Source organism: Ursus americanus, chromosome 9, assembly GCF_024610735.1.
Source record: "Ursus americanus isolate L20-20 chromosome 9, mUrsAme1.1.p, whole genome shotgun sequence".
Classification (NCBI taxonomy): Eukaryota; Metazoa; Chordata; class Mammalia; order Carnivora; family Ursidae; genus Ursus; species Ursus americanus.
In genome coordinates, this window is record NC_142135.1 from 5,511,599 (window position 1) to 5,532,391 (window position 20,793).

The 20,793-nt window shown below is 40.7% G+C and overlaps 1 long non-coding RNA gene across 1 annotated transcript; it reads right to left on the reverse strand.

The window, feature by feature from the left end:
* Positions 1-778: 778 nt before the first annotated feature.
* Positions 779-18,872, reverse strand: LOC123801909 (uncharacterized). The gene is made up of 3 exons (XR_006782363.2): positions 18,489-18,872; positions 1,892-1,969; positions 779-1,331 (listed from the first exon to the last, which is right to left on the reverse strand). It is a non-coding gene; the product is annotated as an uncharacterized LOC123801909 (long non-coding RNA).
* Positions 18,873-20,793: the final 1,921 nt, after the last annotated feature.

Genomic DNA, 20,793 nt, shown 5'->3' on the forward strand with positions numbered 1-20,793 from the left:
TCCACCTTCCATGGTGTGGCAGGTGCAATCCAGGTCACCAGGAAGCGGCAGATGTCAGAGGCCACACTGTCCCACGCTCCTTCTGCTCTATCTCTGGCTCCTCATGCCTCGGAAATCTCCGTCGTACAGTTACAGACACACGTCTCCATGCGCAGGAGAGGAGAGGGTACTGATTCACGTGTGTGGAGTGCGCTGGGTGGGGGTGGAGAGAGGATTCCAACGCAGCAGAAGCAGCCTGCAAACCCGTGTGGTGTCGTGAGCCTCTGTGACATCAGCATTGTCGTGCCCCAGCCCCCGTGCCGATAAAGCAGAGAGAAATCTCCAAGATACATGCATGTATGCACGTCTACACCTATTTGTATATATACGCATGCATACATAAAGACTTAACTTGTTTGCTTTTTCTCCGAACATCTGATTATATGAATAAGAATGATAAGAAAAATTACAGAGAAAACAACGCGCTTCATCATGGCGTTGTTGTCACATATGCGCCAAGCACAGCGGCTGTCAGAACTGTGATAAGAAGCTGACTTTGCTACCAAGACAGGAGTGCTGTCCTCCTCCTCCTTCTTCACCCCATGCCCACCTTTCTCTGGTTGTTAATCAGCTTCAAAAACCCCCAGTTCCATGCATAATTGACTGCAGTTTTAGAGTTTTCAAAGAAAAGCCTTCTGGACACAATTTTTCATTAATTTATTTTTAGCCAGAGAGAAACAGGTGATAACCTTTAAAAATAAGTAAATGGAACAGCTGAAAAAACCACACACACGCAAGGGAAATGAATTAGTTATTTTCCTTTTTTACCGTTTTCCTGAAAGTTTAGCATTTTTTCCTGTGATTTTTTTTGTCTTGTTAAACATCCCAAAAAGACATTGTACCATAAAATGCAAGAAGGGACTAGATTGTCTCATTAAACTTGGCACCTGAGATAAAGTCTCGGGGGAGCTCAGGAGACAAAGCAGCGTCTACCTGAGACAAGCTGTAAAAGACTAATAGTTTGAACCATAGTTCAAAATGTATCTTAGCAGAGACATTTTAATTCAATTCCCTAATATAACATTATCGAGAGCTAATATGTGTTGTGCCTCTTAAAAAATCAGACACATTCCCCATCCTTAAGAGATCTTTTCATCTGGGAAGGTGGTAGGATGGGATGGATCTGGTCGGAGGATATTTATGTAATTATTTCACCTAATGCTCACTGCATTCCCGTGCTCATATGGCCGGTGGGGTCCTTGTTTTGTCCTTGGGAAACTGATGTTCAGGAGTGTGAGGGAAGTAGGTCTAAACCCCACAGCTCCTCGGTAGTTCAGGTTGCATGCAATGAGCTAGAAAAAGAGACAGATAAATTGTCGTAGGCTGCCAGAGGAAGGACACTAACATTTTCCTGTTTTGGGGGTGGCAGGAATAGAAAGCCCCCATGGAAGGTGATTTAGACAGAACTCAAAAAAAGGGGTTTGCTCAGGAAGCCAGGGAGGGGTGTTTTGGAGAAGATAGCATGAGAAAGGGGAGGGAGGAGTGTATGCCGAGTGAGGAGTGACCTGAGGGCAGGGATGGGCTGTGTAGGATCCACAGAGTGCAAGAGGATAGCGAGACCAGAGAACGGAGAGGTTGGTCTGGTAAGATTATGCAGGGCAAAAGTTATAGTCTGAAAAAATTACAGTTATTTTAGGCAATAACAAACCACTGGAGTTTATGAACTAAACAGTAGTGTGGTCAGTATTGGCTTGGAATATCAATCTGTCCCAATGCGTAAAACGCTCTGAGGTGAAAAATCCCCTAAATGGCTCCATGGGAAATGCAGTGGAGAAGGAACATTCTGGAAGCGGAAGATGTGGGTTGCATTCTATCTCCAGGAAAAAGTAACTGGTGTTTGTTGAGTACTTACCATATTCTTGCTCTAACAGTCCTTCCAAACCCTTCCAAATCCCATGAAAATGTACGAAGTCTGGGAAATGCCTTCTTCCTGTTTGTCGAGGACAAAAACAGAGTCATTTGCTGAACACACAATATTGGCTTTGCCAAAAGAGGAGTGGAAGGTGACACCAGCTTCAGCGGGAGGTGCTGGGTGTGGCAGAGATCCGGGCACTTCTCAGGACCTGAGCTGACCCCTCCTTCCTTAGCAGGTGCAGGGACGGGGTTTACCAGCTCTTTGGTGCAGGACAGATGTGACCTCGAAATGGGGCGAACCACTCCATAAAGGATGCCATCGGCCAAGGTAACGTGAGAGTCATACCATGGAACAGTTGAGTGTCTGTTTGCAGAGAAATGCATCACTGACCTCCACAGAAACATAAATAGATAAATAAAAATAAAAAAAACAATGAAACAAGCCCTTTGCAAACCACTGAGATTTTAATAACACTGGCAAACAGCTCCATGATAGGCATTAGGATGGCCCCGTTGAGAATGATGGAGACATCCCATGCTTTGAGTAATATTCCATCCTGGTTAGAAGCCTGAATTCCAGAGTCTAGCAGAGCTTTGCCTCCCAGCCCTGGGTTTGGAAATTGAGGACTCGAAAGCCACTGCTGTGTGTCAGGGGCTTTAAACGCTAAACATAATATTTGAAAGTGCAGATTATTAGATATTTTTGTTTAAATGGGGACAAACATTAAATACGTTTCTGGGGGAGACAAAGATAGTAATGGGAGACACCAGTTATCGTCATGAAATCTCAGGGATGTGATTCTGTCTTTGTCTTTGGCAGGTAATCTGTTAAGGTAATTATTGAAGTTTAAATCTCGTTTCAAAAGAAGGCGGATGACACTTTTTTTTTGTTTAACAAGGGCACAATCTCTTTATGTGACTCTTGCCATGGAATAAAAGAGTAAATCTAGAAAGTGCTCTTTAAAAAAAAAATCATGCTGATTCTTTTTGCTAACTTATTTCCAGATAACTTCCCCTTTTAGGTATTTCAGTTTATGAATTAAGTTCCCAATAAATATTGTCACAACTCTTTATTCCTCAGTAGCAGAGCAGGATTATACGCCCATGCCCTGGAGGGGCCTGGTGGTGGTAGAATATATTTCTCTTTTCCCTTGACTTTGTGCTGGGCCACTGGCTCACGTGGCCAACGCCTGGTACAGACACAAGGCCAGCTAAGGTTTCGAATATGCCCATGTACTCACCCCTGCCTTTTTGTCCTTCTGTCATTACCATGAAAAGATCATGTCACATTTTGCTGGTAATGTTATTAGAACAAGACAAATGGGTAAACCTGGACCCAGTTTATAGCCTGGACATAGACCAAAGCCCAGCTAAGCCACCACCACTAAGACAGAAACACTTTCCCTTTACAAGCCGCCGAATTTGGTGGTGGCTATGCTTAGCATCTGGTGGAAATAGCCAGAACAATAAGCTATATGTCTGGGGTCATTCCTGTTACAGAGATGGTATCTGTGAACTTCTCCCCAAAATAGCATCTACCCAAAGAAGGGAACTTGTGTGTCTTCCCATCAATGCTACCTCTGTCTTTTACCAATATTTACCCAGTGCCTGTAAGGTATCACAGATTGCATTAGATGCAGTGGCCACAAGGAGGAATTAGCGTGTGTTTGATTTTCTAGAATCTTCTGATACTGCAAACCTTTGCATCAGCCGGTCTGTACTAAGCAGGGTTTTCCCTTTCTCTGCCTTCGATACCAACTCTATTCACCAGGAAAGCCCAACCTTGGTATTTTTAAAACTTAGCCTTGGGGAAACTGTTTATACTGGCCTGAATCCTCAGATCGCTTTGACCATCACTTACGAGAGGACAAGTACACAGGTCCTGGTGAGGAAGCTTGGACCCACCCCAGAGCTGCACACGGATGTTGCTGACAGAGAAGCGGGGACCCCCGGTAAATGCGAACACGGAGCCCGCTCACAGCCAGTCCTAAGTGTGCAGAGCGCAGTGGGGACTCAGCGGGGCATGAACCGTACATCGCAATGCAGATGAACTGAAAAATTGGGCTGATGCTTACATCTTAATTTACCGCGAAGTTAAATTGAAGCAACACCAAATATATTTTCTTGAAGAAACTGTTTAATCAGCATCTCTGCGCTTCCACTTCTGAGTAGACATGTTTAAGCTGCTACCTGGTTCCTACCACCAACTCCGCTCTCCAGTAGCAGAGGGAGTTCCTATTCCTCACCCCTGAGGCTTTGCTCCACGCTTAGCAAAAACCCACCAAGTAATTAAGCAGCCAAATTAAGCCATTCACCTCATTGTGTTTGATTTTGACTAGTTTAGAAATCCACCTCTTTCCTTGGTGGTCAGGCTGGGGGGAGAGGAGATAGATAGATTAGATAGATAGATAGATAGATAGATAGATAGATAGATAGATAGATAATAGACCGATCTATATAGATCTATGGACACATACATCTTTTGTTTTGTATATAAAAGAATAACGATGCTCTATTTCTGATTGTTCCACCTCCAAGTAGCATTGCGGATGCTTGTGAACGCTTGAAACAGACCGCTTTAAAATAAATGTAAATAGGGCGCCTGGGTAGCGCAGTCGTTAAGCGGCTGCCTTCGGCTCAGGGCGTGATCCCGGCGTTCCGGAATCGAGTCCCACATCGGGCTCCTTCGCTGGGAGCCTGCTTCTTCCTCTCCCGCTCCCCTGCTGTGTTCCCTCTCTCGCTGGCTGTCTCTCTGTCACATAAATAAATAAAAAAAATCTTTAAAAAAATAAAAATAAAAAAATAAAATAAATGTAAATAAATAAAATTTATTTAAAAAATAAAAGTAATGTGTAAGATACGTTTACAATAAATGTATAAAATAAATAAATAAATAAATAAATAATAAATAAAAATAAATGGGGCACCTGGGTGGCTCAGCGGGTTGAGCATCTGACTCTTGATTTCCGTTCAAGTCATGATCTCAGGGTCATGAGATCAAGCCTGGCATTGGGCTCCCCACTCAGCTGGGAGTCTGCTTGAGGATTCTCTCTTTCCCTCCCCCTCTCTCCTGCACCCCCACTCGCCCATGCTCAATCTCTCTCTCTAAAATAAAATAAATAAAATCTTAAAAAAAATAAATGTAGGTATGAAAAAAAGAGGCTTGAGAGATGGATAAGATTGGAAGGGAAAAAAACACATTTCTTTCCCACAGAAATTTTTATTTCAAGTTCTGTGGCAGTTCATTTTCTGTCCAGAGCATTGCGTGATAAGTAAAACTAATAGGGAAATGAGTAAGTAAGTAAGAAAGTAAATAAACAGTGTTTTCAAACACAATTATGAAGTAAGACATTAATACTAAAATAAACTGGAACTAATATAAGCTGTGCTTCTCCTCTTCCCATTATGCCCTCAAACCAGAAACTAAATTACACTGTACTCTTTAATCTCTGGCACTGTCCAAATTGAGGGAAGCAATTTAGAAAGGCTCATGCATAATTTATTAAAGGTTCCCTGTGTAGTGTATTTGCCCTAATTCAATAACATCACACTATTATAATTTGACTTTTAATATATTATGGTTATTTATTAAATTTTTAATTAGTCTCAGAATTACTTTTAGCAGACTAAAATCCATTTTAATAACAGAACTGGACAAAATGAACTACTTTAAGTCTCTGTGTCTTTATGAAAATCTTTGGAAATTGCACTCTGTACATGAGTGTGAATGCACACACACACACACACACACACACACACACAGTCCTAAACGGCCATGGCCAAAGATGGAAGGGAGGTTAACACCCACAGGAAAGGCAGACTGACGCCAAATGTGTGGAAAGCTATCGCTAAGGTCCCATTCCAGGACCGATTGTGTCCTTTCTATGAAATGCTCAGGTCTGCCTGGAACACACTGATATTCTTGGGGAAAAATTCTTTATTTTTCTTCTCCACAAGTAAGTTTGAATTTCACAGCAGGAAGCAAGACGAGGCCAGAGCTTTGTTTCATAAACATATAATATCAACACATAGGATGAGTGTAAAGCATAACATTATGATACACCTTAGAAGCCCTGCTTCATGAATGCGGCAGACTCCTTCCCCACTTGATATATCAGTGGCGTCAGGATATAAGCCACATGCGTTTGTGAGGAGCTAGCGGGGTACTGGGCACAAGCAAGAAGCTGGTACAGATTTCCTGAATGACTCTAGGACAAGTTCACTATGCTAGGTGCTTAGGAAATTTTTAAAAATGTACTATATGCTTCATCTCAAAAAGTCTATGCCTGTAACTCTTCAAAAACACAGTATCACTCACCTCCATTTAAAAAATGAAATCCGAACTCCTTTTCAGCATAATGTGGGTTCTATTTTCTCTCCCGCCACCTCCTACCCACCCAGTTGATTTTGCGACTGTGTGGATAAACTCCTCATCTGCCTTTCATGCTTCTCCGATTTTTCTCAGGATTTTCTGCCTTAACAAATCAGGAAAACAAAGTTCTACGGAGCTGAACTGAAATTTGGACCACTGTTCAACCCTAAATCGACTCCAGAACTATACATGCATGGAAAAGACACAGACCAACGTTATCACAGGCTGAGAGAACTGAACTGGTATCAAAACTGAACACCTGCCAAACAGATCACCCCTCTGTTCTAGGTAAGTATGAATAAGCCCACACCTGAAAAAGAAAGTGTGGGACCTGAGCTGAGATTTGAACTACTGCAGATAGAGGATAAGATAGCCTCTGTGTTCTGAACCTGGCAAAACACAAAAACAACATTTTCCAAGGGATTACAATAAAACCCAGTATCCACGTGACACAACATTCACAATGTCCAGTAAATTCAAATTTACTTAATACACAGAAGAAGAAGAAGAAGAAGAAGAAGAAGAAGAAGAAGAAGAAGAAGAAGAAGAAAGGAATAACCAGTTCTCAAACAAAAAAAAAAAACAAAAACAAGAAACTGATAGATGCTAACCCCAAGAGGACTCAGATAATGGAATTATCAAAAACAACAAAAAGCCCCCTAAAAACTTCAAGCTAATTATTAATACCATGATCCATGAGGTAAAGAAATACACACTCAAATTCAGTGAAAAAAGAGAAGTTCTCAGCTCAGAAACGAAAACTGTTTTTAAAAGAACCAAGTGAAAATATTGAACCAAAAAATACAGAATCTGAAATAAAATTCCCCTGGATGTGTTCAATAACAGAATGGAGATAATAGAGAAAAACGCCATGAACTTGAAGATAGACCAACAGGCATTATCCATTCAGAGGAAAATATAGGACAAAAATAACAGGATGAAGGGGCCTTATGGGAACTTTTCAAAATGTTTAACATAGGTGTCATTGGGGTCATTGAAATAGAAAACAAACATATCGGGGTTGAAAACGATTGAAAAAACTATAGCTGAAAAATTTCCAAATTTGCTGAAAGATTTAAATATACAGCTTAAAAAAGCTCAGTAAACCTCAAACACAATACAGTCAAAGTTAATCATGTTTAGACATATCTTATTAAACTGCTAACCATTAGCTGTAAGGACAATCTTGAAAGCAGCTAGAGTAAAGGATCTATTACATGAAGGAGACACAGAGCTGAATGCGAATTTCTCATCAGAAAGCATGGAGGTCAAAAGACAGTGGAAAAAAAATACATATTACCATTAGTCAAAGAAAGCAGGGTTACACCAGAATTCTGTATTAAGCAAAAATATTCTTCCAGACTGAAGGTAAGAAAAAGAAAAAAGATATCTTCAGATAAAGGAAAACTAAAGAATATATCACCTACAGACCTTTTCAAAAGGAAATTCTAAAAAGAGTTCTTCAAGCTGAAGAGAAATAACCGAGGGTAACACGAGTCTTTGAGGATGGAAGAACAAGAGAAATGGTAAACATCTGGGTAGATATGAAAAACTGCGTGTCCCTCTTACATCTTTTAAATTATGTGTGCATCTTAAAGCAAATAGTGTAATGTTTTCAGGTGGCATTTTTAATGCATAGAAATATAACACATTTATGTGAAGGGGGTAAAAAGGACCTATAGCATTTCAAGTTTCCAACACATTATTTTAATATTATCTCTAAGTAGAATGTGAAAGGTTAAATATGCATAGCATACAATCCCTAGAGCAACCAATAAAAAATACAGAAACAACCAAAATGCCAATAGAAAAGTTAAAATGGAATACTAAAAAATGATCCAGATAATCCAATACAAGGAGGACAATGGGGAATAAAGAACCAAAACCAGAGAGGGCTAAGTGAAAACAAATAATAAAATGACAGACTGAAATCCAAGCATATCAACATTCACATAGTATTTTCATTCTCTAAAAATTCTAAATACGAGGCAGAGATAACGGAGAACAGACAAACAAGATCCTATTACAAGCTTCCTATAAGAGATATTTTGATTACAAAGACACAGATAGGTTGAAAGAAAATGTATGGCAAAAGACATCATGAGCAATAAGCATAAAAGTAGTGGCTGGCTAATTTAGTGTCAGCAGACGCTGAGAAAGTGTTTTACTGAGATAAAGAGGGACACATCAAGATGGTAAATGGAACAATTAATCAGAAATTTATAAGCATTATAATTATCCATGCACCTAATAAAAAAAGCCTTAAATTGAATAAAGAAAAGTTGACAGAATTAAAGGGAGACACAGAGGATCCCACAATTATTGTAGTTGACAGTAATACCACTCTGTCTGTCAGTGATGGAAATAACAACAAAAAATCAGTAGCGACGTAGAAAATCTGAGGAACACTATCCATTGCTTCGGTCTAATTGAAATGTATGTACCACTATGTCCAACCAACATTGAATGCTCACCCTTCTAAGGAGCACATGGCACGTTTTCCAAGACGGTTGCATGATGGGTCACAAAATAAGTACCGACATTTTTTTTTTTTAATCATACAAAATGCATTCTCATCACAATGGAGTTAATTTAGAAATCAGTAACAAGATATCTAGAAAATTCTCAAATATCTGGAAATTAAGCAGCATACTTTAAATAATTTATTGATTGGAAATAAAATCAAAGGGGAATTGGAAAACACTATGAACTGAAAGACAAATAGAGCTAACATGGAGGACACTTAGAGCTTTAAAATGCTTATATTAGAAAATAATGATACAAAATCAGTGCCCTAAGGATCCATGCTAGTAAGAGAAAAAAAAATAGATGAAATCAACCTGAAATCGAAGACAAGAACGACATAGAGAACAGACAAGCAGGACCTACAGTCAACAGTGCCTTGGGAACATCAAGGGAATTACCAGACTAAGCTGACCACAGAAAGGAAGAACACGAATCATAATAGCAAGAGTCAGAAAGAGGCAATTACTATACATTTTATGACTAGTAAAAGGGTAATAAGACAATACATCAACAATTTTATATCTGCACATTTGACAACTTAGATCATACAGACCAGTTTCTTGAAAAAAACCAAAATTGACATAAAACATTTGCCGTCTTATCAAAGAAGTTGAATTTGTTAGCCAAACCTTCCCAAAATGACAACTCCAGACCAATTTTCTTTTTCTGGTAAATACTACCAAACACTCAAGGATAGAGAGATAATAGCGAAACACAGATTTTATGTATGTATAACCAGACTGGGTACCTTTTAAGATGTTTTATAGCCTTAAAGATCTTTAATATTTCCCAAATTAAAATACTTTTGCAGGGATAAAGAAAGGGGGGTAATCAGAAGGGGGAATGAAGCATGAGAGACCATGGACTCTGAGAAACAAACTGAGGGCTTCAGAGAGGATTGCGGTGGGGGATTGGGATAGACTGGTGATGGGTAGTAAGGAGGGCACGTATTGCATGGTGCCTTGGGTGTCATACGCAACTAATGAATCATCGAACTTTACATTGGAAACCTGGGATGTACTGTATGGTGACTAACATAATATTAAAAAAAAACTTAAAAAAAATAAAAATAAAAATAAAATAAAATAAAATACTTTTGCAATATAATCTATATATCTTTGTAAAACTTCATAGATTACAGAATTGTCAGCTATAAAATGTGAAGGTATACCATTTTCTTTCATTTTTGGACTATACCAAATCCCCTTCCTCACCATTACCATTTTTAAGACTTTTCTGTATATGCTCCCCGATGATTTCTGTACATGCCTAGCCACACATGCTTCTAAATGAGCCCATCCTAAACTCCTTCAAAATGCCATATATCCTGTATTTTTCAGTGAGCACCTGGACTTGATTGTTTCTGATAATGATAAATGTACTAAAAATGACTCAATTAAACTAATCAATTAGTATCCTTGATTATTTCCACTCAAATTCTATCCATCCCTCAAGACCTAATTCAGATGAGGATCAAGCATGTATGTGAACATCTGAATAAATCAGTGGCCTAATATCATATTCAATCTGGACCCTAAATCATAATTTTGCCACAGTTTCCTGGTACGTCCATCCCACCGCACAGTGGCCAGGTTAGATATGTATCTTTTGTTGAAAATACCAGACATCTGGAAATAATTTATTTAAATAAAAGCAGGGGTTACGCATTATGTATCTTCCCCTCCTTGTATCTTTACTGATGTTCGTCCCTCCAGCTGATGAGCCCTTTTCTTTTCTTAAAAAACAAACAAAATTCATATTCCAGTTTCGCTTTGTTATAATTTTCGTTTCCTGGGGTTTTGTTGTATCTGAAAGTAACTTGCCGCTTTTCTGGTATGTGGCAGAAAAAGAGAAAATGTGAAATGAATTTGAAATTTAAAATAAAGGACACCTTTTAGGAAAAATACCTGCATTTCAGGTAAGCAGGGACGATTTGAGAGCTGGTACCCTCTGGACATTTCAGTATATTTCTCAAAAATTAAGCCTTCACTCTGTTCCTTAATATACTCTTCTAAACCAGATTTTCATAATATATTTGCAAAGCACCTTTATTGTCAAATGAGTTCCTGTACTCAACTTCATTATCATAAAAATGCCAGTTCTTCTGTAGTGAGAAAATCCAATTACTTATGACTAAGGTGTTTGGATGAAAATGACAAAGCCAACAACTGTTAGTGGAAAAAAGGCCAGCGTTCTCTATAATCTCACTGGGGTTCCAATAAGGCTCTATGAATATGGAAACAGGGAACCAGAAGAGGAAGCTTTGCAAAGCTTACACTACATTCAGTTCTTTCTTCAATTCGATTTTATTGGCTTTCAAGAATAGCATCAGAGGGAGATTATTCCTCATTATATTTTCTTTTCCATTAATTTGTCAGATTTGAAGGAAATGAGGGAAATTAACACGGACCAAGATGAGCGGTCCAGAACAGTAGAGAACAGGTTTATATAGTGTTTATTTATCAGAAGGGTTTTAGTGAACAGAGCACAGGGTTTTGACATGAGAAGCACAGTTATGGAATTGTGGCTTGACCACAGGGTGTGTCCCTTGGGTGGCATGCCCAGATGCTCCGACGCTCATATCTCATCATTAAAACGAGGGGGAAACATGACACCTCAAGGTGACGTTGTTAGGGCAATATAGTTGAATTCATTTTTGTGTGCAAAGTTGCAACGTAGAATAGATGCGCGTTGCAGAAGTTCAAAGTCAGCTTCTGTCATTAAATAGTATCTAATATTTTATAAAGAGAGTGCTTTAGAGTAGGATGGATCTGGGTGAATATCCTGGATCTGCGTTTGCTATCTGTTTGATCTGGGACAGCATAATTAATTATTCCACATCTCAGTTTTCTGTCCTGCAAACCAGAGATGATAAGCCTCAGTTTCAAGGTTGTCATGAGTTAAATGAGACTGGAATGAAATTTGTGGGGCACAGTCAACCCCAAGACCTTAACTCACTGCCTGGTTCCTCCAATGCCTTTCCTCATGTCTTCACCATGTGCAGAGAGTGAGTTGAGGTGATGCTCATAGTAAAAGGGTTAAGTCCCGTGAGTAGTAATGAGGTGGGTTTTCTTTTAAAGATAGATCTTATTAAGTGTGCGTGCCAACTCACTTTTTCTGAAAGGGCTCCTTATCCAAGTATCCCTTTTCCCGCCCAAAATGAAATATGTCAACAGCACTGACCTTCCTATGTTCTCATAACTCGAGGAATTGATTGCTCCCCTAATCTGACTTTCTCTTATTGAAATTATCCCTAGAGAACCCCCAACGTTCATGTCTTCATCTCATAGAGAACATTGCAAGAATGTGGTCCAGGAGAAACACAGACCTTCCCAAGAAAATGATGGAGTTATTTACTTGTGAAAGTCTCTGGGGGAAATATGTCCCTGAACTCCGTCCCTGCAGCTGGATCTAGAATAATGAGTATCTATCTGCTTTCCAGAGCTTTCTCAAACTAGCTTTACAGCTAAATGGTTTTAAGATTCTGACATCCTATAATTTTATGGCCCTCGGGTGCTAACTCTGTGATCATAAAGATTAAGATTTGTTAAGTCTGTTAATCTAAAATTTAACATGCTGAAGGTCTATGATTTCAGCTCTTATTTGAATATTCTCATAGAATATGTGGATTCTTCATATTAGACCTGACTGGTCAGGGACCTCTCTGGCCATCCTAGCCAGTCTCTTTCTCTTCCACTCTAGAGACTAAAAATTATAAATCCCTCCTATTTCCATGTGGCATCGACTGAATGAGTTGAACATGTATGAACCCTCCTTTTAAAAAAATTTATTCTGGGTATTTATCCTTTTACCAAATCCAATCTTGATATGTAATACAGCATAAGGGAATGAATGACTAATCCAGAAATAACTGAGGTTTTAACCTGATGCAAAGGCAATGCCCCTTTCATCAATATCTACTTCCATGTCCTCATTATAAAAATCACAAATCTAGGATACCCTCCTCCTGGAAGCCTGCCTGGATTAACCAGAGACAATTTCCACACATGTGACATCTCAATGAAAATTGTTCCTCTAATAAAGCCATGATATTGTAACTCTCTAAATATTTTGAATACATGCTGTACTCGTTAATTTGTTTGTTTAGACCGCAGATTCCCAGATGGCAAGATCACAGCTGGAGTGTAAATAATGGGCAGGGAAGATTGTGCCAAGTTGTGCACACTGAGGGCTGCTTACGGTCTGTCAGACTGCGCACAACTTGATGAAGTGACCACTAGGTGGGGGTGTTGCCTTGCATTCTAGGGCAAGGGCGGTGTCCATGGTCACCAGATCCACCATTGTTAGTGCAAAATCAATCCGTAAAGCCTTTCCAAATAGGTGCATTAGTTCTTGTCTAAGCAGGTGAATCAATCAGCAATTTCCACCCTGATAAGGATGGCACATTTTCCCAAAGGATTTTGGACGTGGAAATACCTGTCTTTGCCACATGAAGTTTGGGGATTTTCCCACGGGAAAATACATTCACCCCCACCCCCACCCCCAAATCAGTAGTTTATTTTGACATGAGATTTTAATCTATTTTCTGGAAGGTGTCATATGACACCCATGTCTTGGCCTTTTGATTGTCATTAACTTTTCTCTCTTATTTTAAAGAGGGTACTAGATAGGTCTGGGTTCAGTCTGTCTCTGTGTAACGATGAGCGTGGTTTGCATAAGGTGGCATCTTCCTGGAAGGCCATGTACCACTTCGGTGTAGTCCGCGGACCTGCAGTCAAATTCAAGGTTCTGCCTCTGGCCCCATGTGCCAGGGACTCTGAGATAGGAGGTGTGCAGAACTTTTCTCGCTGACAGGCCAAGGTGTGATGGGTTTGTCTAGGTGTGAGCTGTCATGGGGAAGGCGATGTGTGACGTTCATTTGAGCAGCGGGGGGGGGGGTCATCAATACCACGCTGATGGTCCAACACCACCAACGCCATATAAACTTTTCTAAGAGCTATATTTTTTAAAAAGTGAAAGGAAAATGTAAATTTAATCTAATTATGTATTCATGTAACCCAGTGTATCCCATATGTTATTTCAACATGCAATCAACATAAAACATTTATTAATGAGATAGTTTACCTTCTGTTTTCCTTGTGCTAAATCTTAGACACGAGTGTACATTTTATCCTTTTAGCACATCTCAATCCAGACACTATGCTTTTATAGGGAGTACGTGATCTGTATTTAGGATTTCATATTCCCTGTGGTTGCAAAAGTAGGTCCACATATCCCAGTTGTGGCAAACATAAATGTTTTCCAGTAACTGATTGAATATCAGATTCTTTAAAATTTTAAATTAATTACAATGACATAAAACAAAACCATTTCACTCTTCAGATGCCCGCACCAAATGTCAAGTGCTCCATAACCGTGAGAGGCTAAAATGTAAGGTATCGTGCTACGCTGAAAATAATCTCTTGCTAGGAAAAGAAGAGACAATCATTCTATAACCCTCTGGGAATTTCCTGAGCTGAGAACAACTGTACCATTGGCATAACTCATCTCCCCAACATGACCAGACATCTTTCGAAAGCAGGAGCCTACATTTATGAATGTTTTGTTTTTACAGAGTCTAGTGCTGTATTTATCACACTTCAGGAATTTGATAAATACTTGTTGATTTAAATTGAATAATGCATCTCTTTGCAGATATAATTTAACCCATGAAAATTGATGGAATTCATTAATTATTATTAATATGTTCCTAGCATTCATCACACATGACTGCTGGTTGGTTGCTATTGAGCTAAAGCCTCCTCCTGACCCCGATAATCCCGACTCAAATGCAGTTCACAGAGATGACCATTGTCAGTCTTTGACTGAGAGACAAAAAAGAAAAAAAAAGAAAGAAAGAAAAAAAAAAAAAAGAAACTTGCCTTTTATTACATTTATATTCTGCCCCTGACGATTATCGAACTTTACGAATCTCAACCTCATTACATTTGGGTGGGAGCCAACTGTCTTCAGGAAAGAGTACTAAAAATTAATGATGGTGAATTGCTGGGAAAAAAGTGGTGGAAAGAAGACATATGGTTAATGATGACATATTGCAGAAAAATGCAGTAGTTTGCACAAGTGCTAGGACAGCAGTTAGACAGGGGATGCTGGTAACTCTAGGGGGCAGAGCGGGGACCGTGCAGGTCCCCCAGAAGCTGCTTTGTGACAGGGCTCTTCCTCTGGGATCACCTGTGATATGTGCCATCACTTTCTGGTTGCTGAGGTTCAGCGTGTGATGGGACTTTGTCACAAACCACACACAGATAACAATGCAGGGAGAGGGGTCTTTCTCGGTGTCCCTTAATTTGAATCTAGTGGTGTGTGAGTTTAGTACAAACATACGGAACATCTGTACGCCTAGCTCACCGGCACGGATGCGGAGATGGCTGCATTCCGAAACGTCTTGCCCAGAGCAATGAAATAGTTCTTCCTGTCGTCAGGAAATAGTGGAATCTGAGTGAGACATTCACGCTTTACAAACATAGAAATGGTGTCCAGCCCAATGTTTACCAAAGGAATGCCCTCTCAGAATGCTGTGTTCAGATGTTTTGTTTTCTGGAGTGGATGAAGGGCACTGTAAGTTTATTTTGAGGAAAGAAGATGAGAGAAATGGAGTTTGGTACCAGCATCTGGAATTTAAAAAGAACCACCCACACGGACTTTGCCTTGTCCGTCTTGAATTCCACATAAATGTTGAGAGTGATTTGCTCCTGATTCTTTAACTGCTAATGCAATTTAAATTCTTTTATTCAAATCAAAGAAGACATTGGTGGGGACAAAATGATTATTAACATTGAAGTAGGATTAGAGAATAGATTGCCAAAAAGCCTCAATCTTGCCCAAACCTACAGTCCATCCTATCTGCAAACTTCTGAAAGCAGGTGTATAAGGCAGAAAAAATGACTAACATACCAAAGAATATTTATTCTTAGCAAGCTTGGCAAGTAAACTCAGAAACACAGGTTTGAGTCTCAAAGCTTACCATGCTTTTTTTTTTCAAGAATCTTTTTCAAACCAGGTCTCAGCTCACTCAGGATAAATGAGTGGAAGAAGAAAGACATACACACACTTCAAACTGAAGCCTGTAGCTTACTAGATATGGGACGTTGGGCTCATTTTATTCAAATGGAAGGAACCAAATATCAGCTTCATTATTCTTACAAAGGACTGAATGCACGTGAGTCTCCCAGGACCTGAAATATAGCAAGTGATGACTGCAAGTTTGTTGATTGACTAAACTAGCGAATGCATAAACACTTCACATGACTGCCTGAACGTGCCTATAAATGCTATGCAGGTGTTATATGTATTTTAATTTTTTAAAATTTTGAGGTAATAGTAGATTCACATATGGTCATAATGAACAATCCAGAGAGATCCTGGATACCCTTCCCCCCTTTTTCCCTATTTTGACATCCGGGGCATGACTTTAAGAATCTATGTATCCCCTACACTCTCTTGTGTGGGGTGCTGAAGATAGCAGGAGGTCCAGCTCAGTGGAATATGAAATAAGGTGGCGTGAATGAGGGTTCTGAGCGAAGATGTGGGTTTTGGCATCTCTGTGGCTGCCTCTCACGAGTGAGCTGGGAAACTCCTGAAGAGGAAAAGGAGAGGTGCGCTCTTCAGAGCCTTGTTTCTGCGCCACCTGCATGCCCTGCTCCAGCCGTCCGGGGGCTTTAGAGCCAACACTCAGGTAGACCTGGTGCCCGGCTGGAGGCTGGGGAGGAGTGTGTTTTTTCTGCTCTGAGGAGCTTGACCCAGTGTGGCTCAGCCAGCATGTCAAAGGGAATGCAGATCTCGACCCCTGAGGCAAGTCCAGCTCCACATCCCCAGCTGGAAAGCTGGTTCCCAGGGTCTGCTGGGACTGCACCCAGGGACCCCGCTGCACCCCACTCCCCAGTCCCAGGCCCTTCCTCCATCTTTCTCAGGAGATCGAAGCCTTCAGTTAAGACTGCCTCACTTCCTACTGCTTCCTATGAATGCTTATCAGCTGGGAGATTAGGGCTCCCCACTGCAGCCCCATCCAACTCTTCATTAGAGAGGGGTGGTCCAGTGAACTCTGGGACCTTCAGCAGCTTCCTGGCCTCTCCTCGCCAGATGCTGATAACATAACTGTGACAACCAGGAATGACTCCTGACCTGGCCCCCAGTCCCCTGGAGGTGGGGGGTGAAACCTCCCCTTTTTTGAGAAGTACTGCGATAGACTTCTCTCTTTCATAACTGTCCACTCTCGTCTTCTCGAACATCTTGCTTCATTGCGTATTTACTCTCAAAGTTCTTATGTCCACGGCCTCCTTTCATGGTGTATATAAAGCCATACCTGCTACTCCTGATGGAAAATAAATAAATTGTAAAACTATACAAAAGAAACCAACACCAAACTACCTTGACTTGGCAATCCTTCTAGCTACTGGACCGTTGCTCTCCGGTCCTTCCCCTTCCAAGAAAGAGCTACACTGAACACACACGTGTGCACCCTATGTCCTGTCTTTTCTGGTTTTGACCCCACGATTCTTGGGATTATTTTGCCAAAGTTTCAAATGGCCTCCCTCTTGCTTAAATCTTGTGGACACTTCTAATTTTTCGTGTTTTATATAGCTTCTGCAAATTACACAACTTTCAACTGGTTCTCTACCCACACACATTTTTTTTTAAAGATTTTTATTTATTTATTTGACAGAGATAGAGACAGCCAGCGAGAGAAGGAACACAAGCAGGGGGAGTGGGAGAGGAAGAAGCAGGCTCCCAGTGGAGGAGCCTGATGTGGGGCTCAATCCCAGAACACCGGGATCACACCCTGAGCCGAAGGCAGACGCTTAAGCGCTGTGCCACCCAGGCACCCCTACCCACACACATTTTATACAATTCCCTCTTCCTTTAACTTCCAAGGTAATGTATTTTCTGGTGTTGAATTTTGTGCCAGGCTGGGGTATAATTCATTAGATCTTGTACACGCATCTAACTTCTCTCTCATCGTTGTTTTAACTATTTCTTCATAGGACAGCCTCTCGGGCTGTTCAGTGACCCCTGGTCCATGCACCATGCACTTGCCTAAAGTCAGCACGAGCATGGTGTCCCACATAAAGTCTATAGTTGAAATGATGACCATTAATGGTCTATTCAGCTGTTTTCCCTCTGTCAATGGCACCCTTTCTGTCTCCTTCACTGGCTACTCTTTGTCTTTACCATTACAATCTGGAAACAGGTGTTTTTCTTTCATCCAAACATCTTCCCGTTCACTAACATCCTCCAAGGGTGAACACAACAATGTCTGTAGCTTCAGCAACCTTGAAATTGTATCAGAAACACCTCTAGTCAAGGCATCCACCCTTGACTCCACGCTCATATTTTCAGAAGCTCTCTAGACAGATACCACCAAGTCATGACCCACACACCTCAGGCGAAGAATGTACAAACTGAGCTAATTACATTCTGAACCCTCAGCGCCTAACTCATGGAAGAAGAAAACTAAAGAGAAAATATATTTAAAAAGGAGGAGAAAAAAAAGGAAAAAATAAACTCACTTCTCCCATATGTTCCTTTCCTATATCCCTTATCTGGAATCAATTTGACAAAACTAGGAAACAGTGTCTTTGTTACTGAATCCCTGCAAGTATCACCAGCCCTTTAACTCCTACCTTCTGTATCTCTTTGTAAATGAGTCCCCCATTTCCTTCATTCCTGTTGCTCTTACCTGGATTCAAACATGTGTCCTCTCCGTCTCAGTTCTCTTTCCATTCTGACGTCGCATCCGTGCTAGGACACAAGAGTGAGCACACCAGTTGCTGGGCTACTTCTTTTCCTGCAAGACAGGTGCAGGAAGCCTGAGCCATCCAGCTCAGCATCTCCATTCCTGGGCACCTGCCACTTTAGCCCCTCTCCTGCCACACTCCGGACTACTTGCTGAAATACCGGGGATCTGCTCCCCATGTCACCAGGCCTTTGCTCCATTCCCACATCTCTTGGGGCCAGTGAGCCTTTACTCTACCCTTGAAAGTACAACGAAGAATTGCATTCCACTGGAAAGGCTTTCTCATGACAGTTTCTTCACTTTGACTCTTCCTCTGAGCTTCCAGAAAGCTCACTAGGTCACAGCCATTTACATAATGGTGCCCTCTGTCCCACTGGCAGCTCTTTCTTAACAGGGGCCATGTGTTATGCACTTTAATCTACAGAACTTAGCAATGATCAGCACTTAGTAGATGAACAGTAAATGTTTGTCGATACAGGGAAACAAAATCATAGCATTCTTATTCCACTTCTCCTTTCTTTTTGAACTAGGTGATACTGTTTCTTTTTTTTTTTTTAAGATTTTATTTATTTATTTGGCAGAGACAGCCAGCGAGAGAGGGAACACAAGTGGGGGGAGCGGGAGAGGAAGAAGCAGGCTCCTAGCAGAGGAGCCTGATGCGGGGCTCGATCCTAGAACGCCGGGATCACGCCCTGAGCCGAAGGCAGACGTTTAGCGACTGTTCCACCCAGGCGCCCCAGTAATACTGTTTCTATTCTCAGTGGAACATGTGGCAAATTTATACTAAAAGGTAACATTTAAGTTAATATAAATAAACTCACGAATTATAACAGTCAACGTCCCTTGCCAGTCTTATGAAAACAGAAAAGATCATCTGCTAAAATTGAAATTTCCACTCTGAACGGTTCATTCGATGATGCTTACTGTGTGCAGTTTGCAGACAGGCCTGTGCGCCAGAGCTGGGCTCAGCTGGTTTCACATGACCTTTCTGCATCTGCAGACTTCTGACATTTGGGCTTGCTACCGCATACCGAGTCAATGGATCCCGCCTTGGAAGATGAGAAAGAGATGCTTGTTACTTCTATCGATCTCATTTCCACTTTAAATATTTGACTTAATGGAATTGTATAGCTCACCTCTTTCCTTGCAGTACAGACTTTCATTTCTACAACTTGACTTCTGGTTTGAGGCTTGCTTTATTACTTTATTATGACACGGGCAGGCGTGGACTCCTGCTTCTCCAAGGGGTTACAAGCGCCTTATCACAGAACACGTTCGACTCAGGTAGGAGTTGCTATCCCCATTTTCTGGATAAAACAAGCGAGGCTGTTGATTTGTTCAGACGGCAAATAAAGGTTTTGCCTGTAGGTCTTCTAGTTCAAAATATATAGCTCCGTTCATGTATCCAAAGCTTCTTCTTAAGTCTACAAATACAAGTAAGGGGAAAACTGTGCCCACTAGTCAGCCTAATTCGGGGATAGGGTTAGAGAGAAGGGGGACATAAAAAACAATGACTTCTTTGAGGAAGAATCTCCCTCAGATTAATTTCTAATAGAAGCTGCTTACCGAGCAAAATCTCCAGAATGCTCAAATCTCATCAGCTTCATGCTCCATTTAAGATATTATTGAAAGCAAGAGTGACACGGATGACATTGGGGACTTTCTGGGAGCAATTTATATGGCCAAAAGATGTGGTCAGCTTTCTTCATGATGTGACTTTTGGCTTCCTTTTCCATCAAGATAGGATAATACACCTTACATACATCTGGCTTTAGGGAACTCAAAGTTTCCACCTGCCTGTCCAGTATAGCAGCCACTTGTCATATCGAACTATTCACAATAAAATTTAAATTAATGAAAATGAAATAAAATAAAACATTCTGTTCCTGCACTGCACTAGTCACATTTCAGCGGCTCGATAGCCAAGTGCTCCAAATGAACATGTCCATCATCACAGAAAGTTCTATGGGACGGTGCTATTCTAGACACAATGCCATTTGCTGCTATCTGTAGAATCCTGGGTAAGGTACATACCAAGGATTCAGTTCCACATTTGTAAATTCTCTTATTTATCCTCCAAAAAATACATGGGAAAAAACTCTCCCTAGATTTGGAGATCTTGGGACTATAAATCTCATTTTATTTATGTTTTTGTTTTCAGAGACCTGTACAGGCATGATGTACAATAGCTGTCCTATAGAAGCTTGCTGGAAGAATAAACAAATGTATGAATTTATTTGTTTTTCCT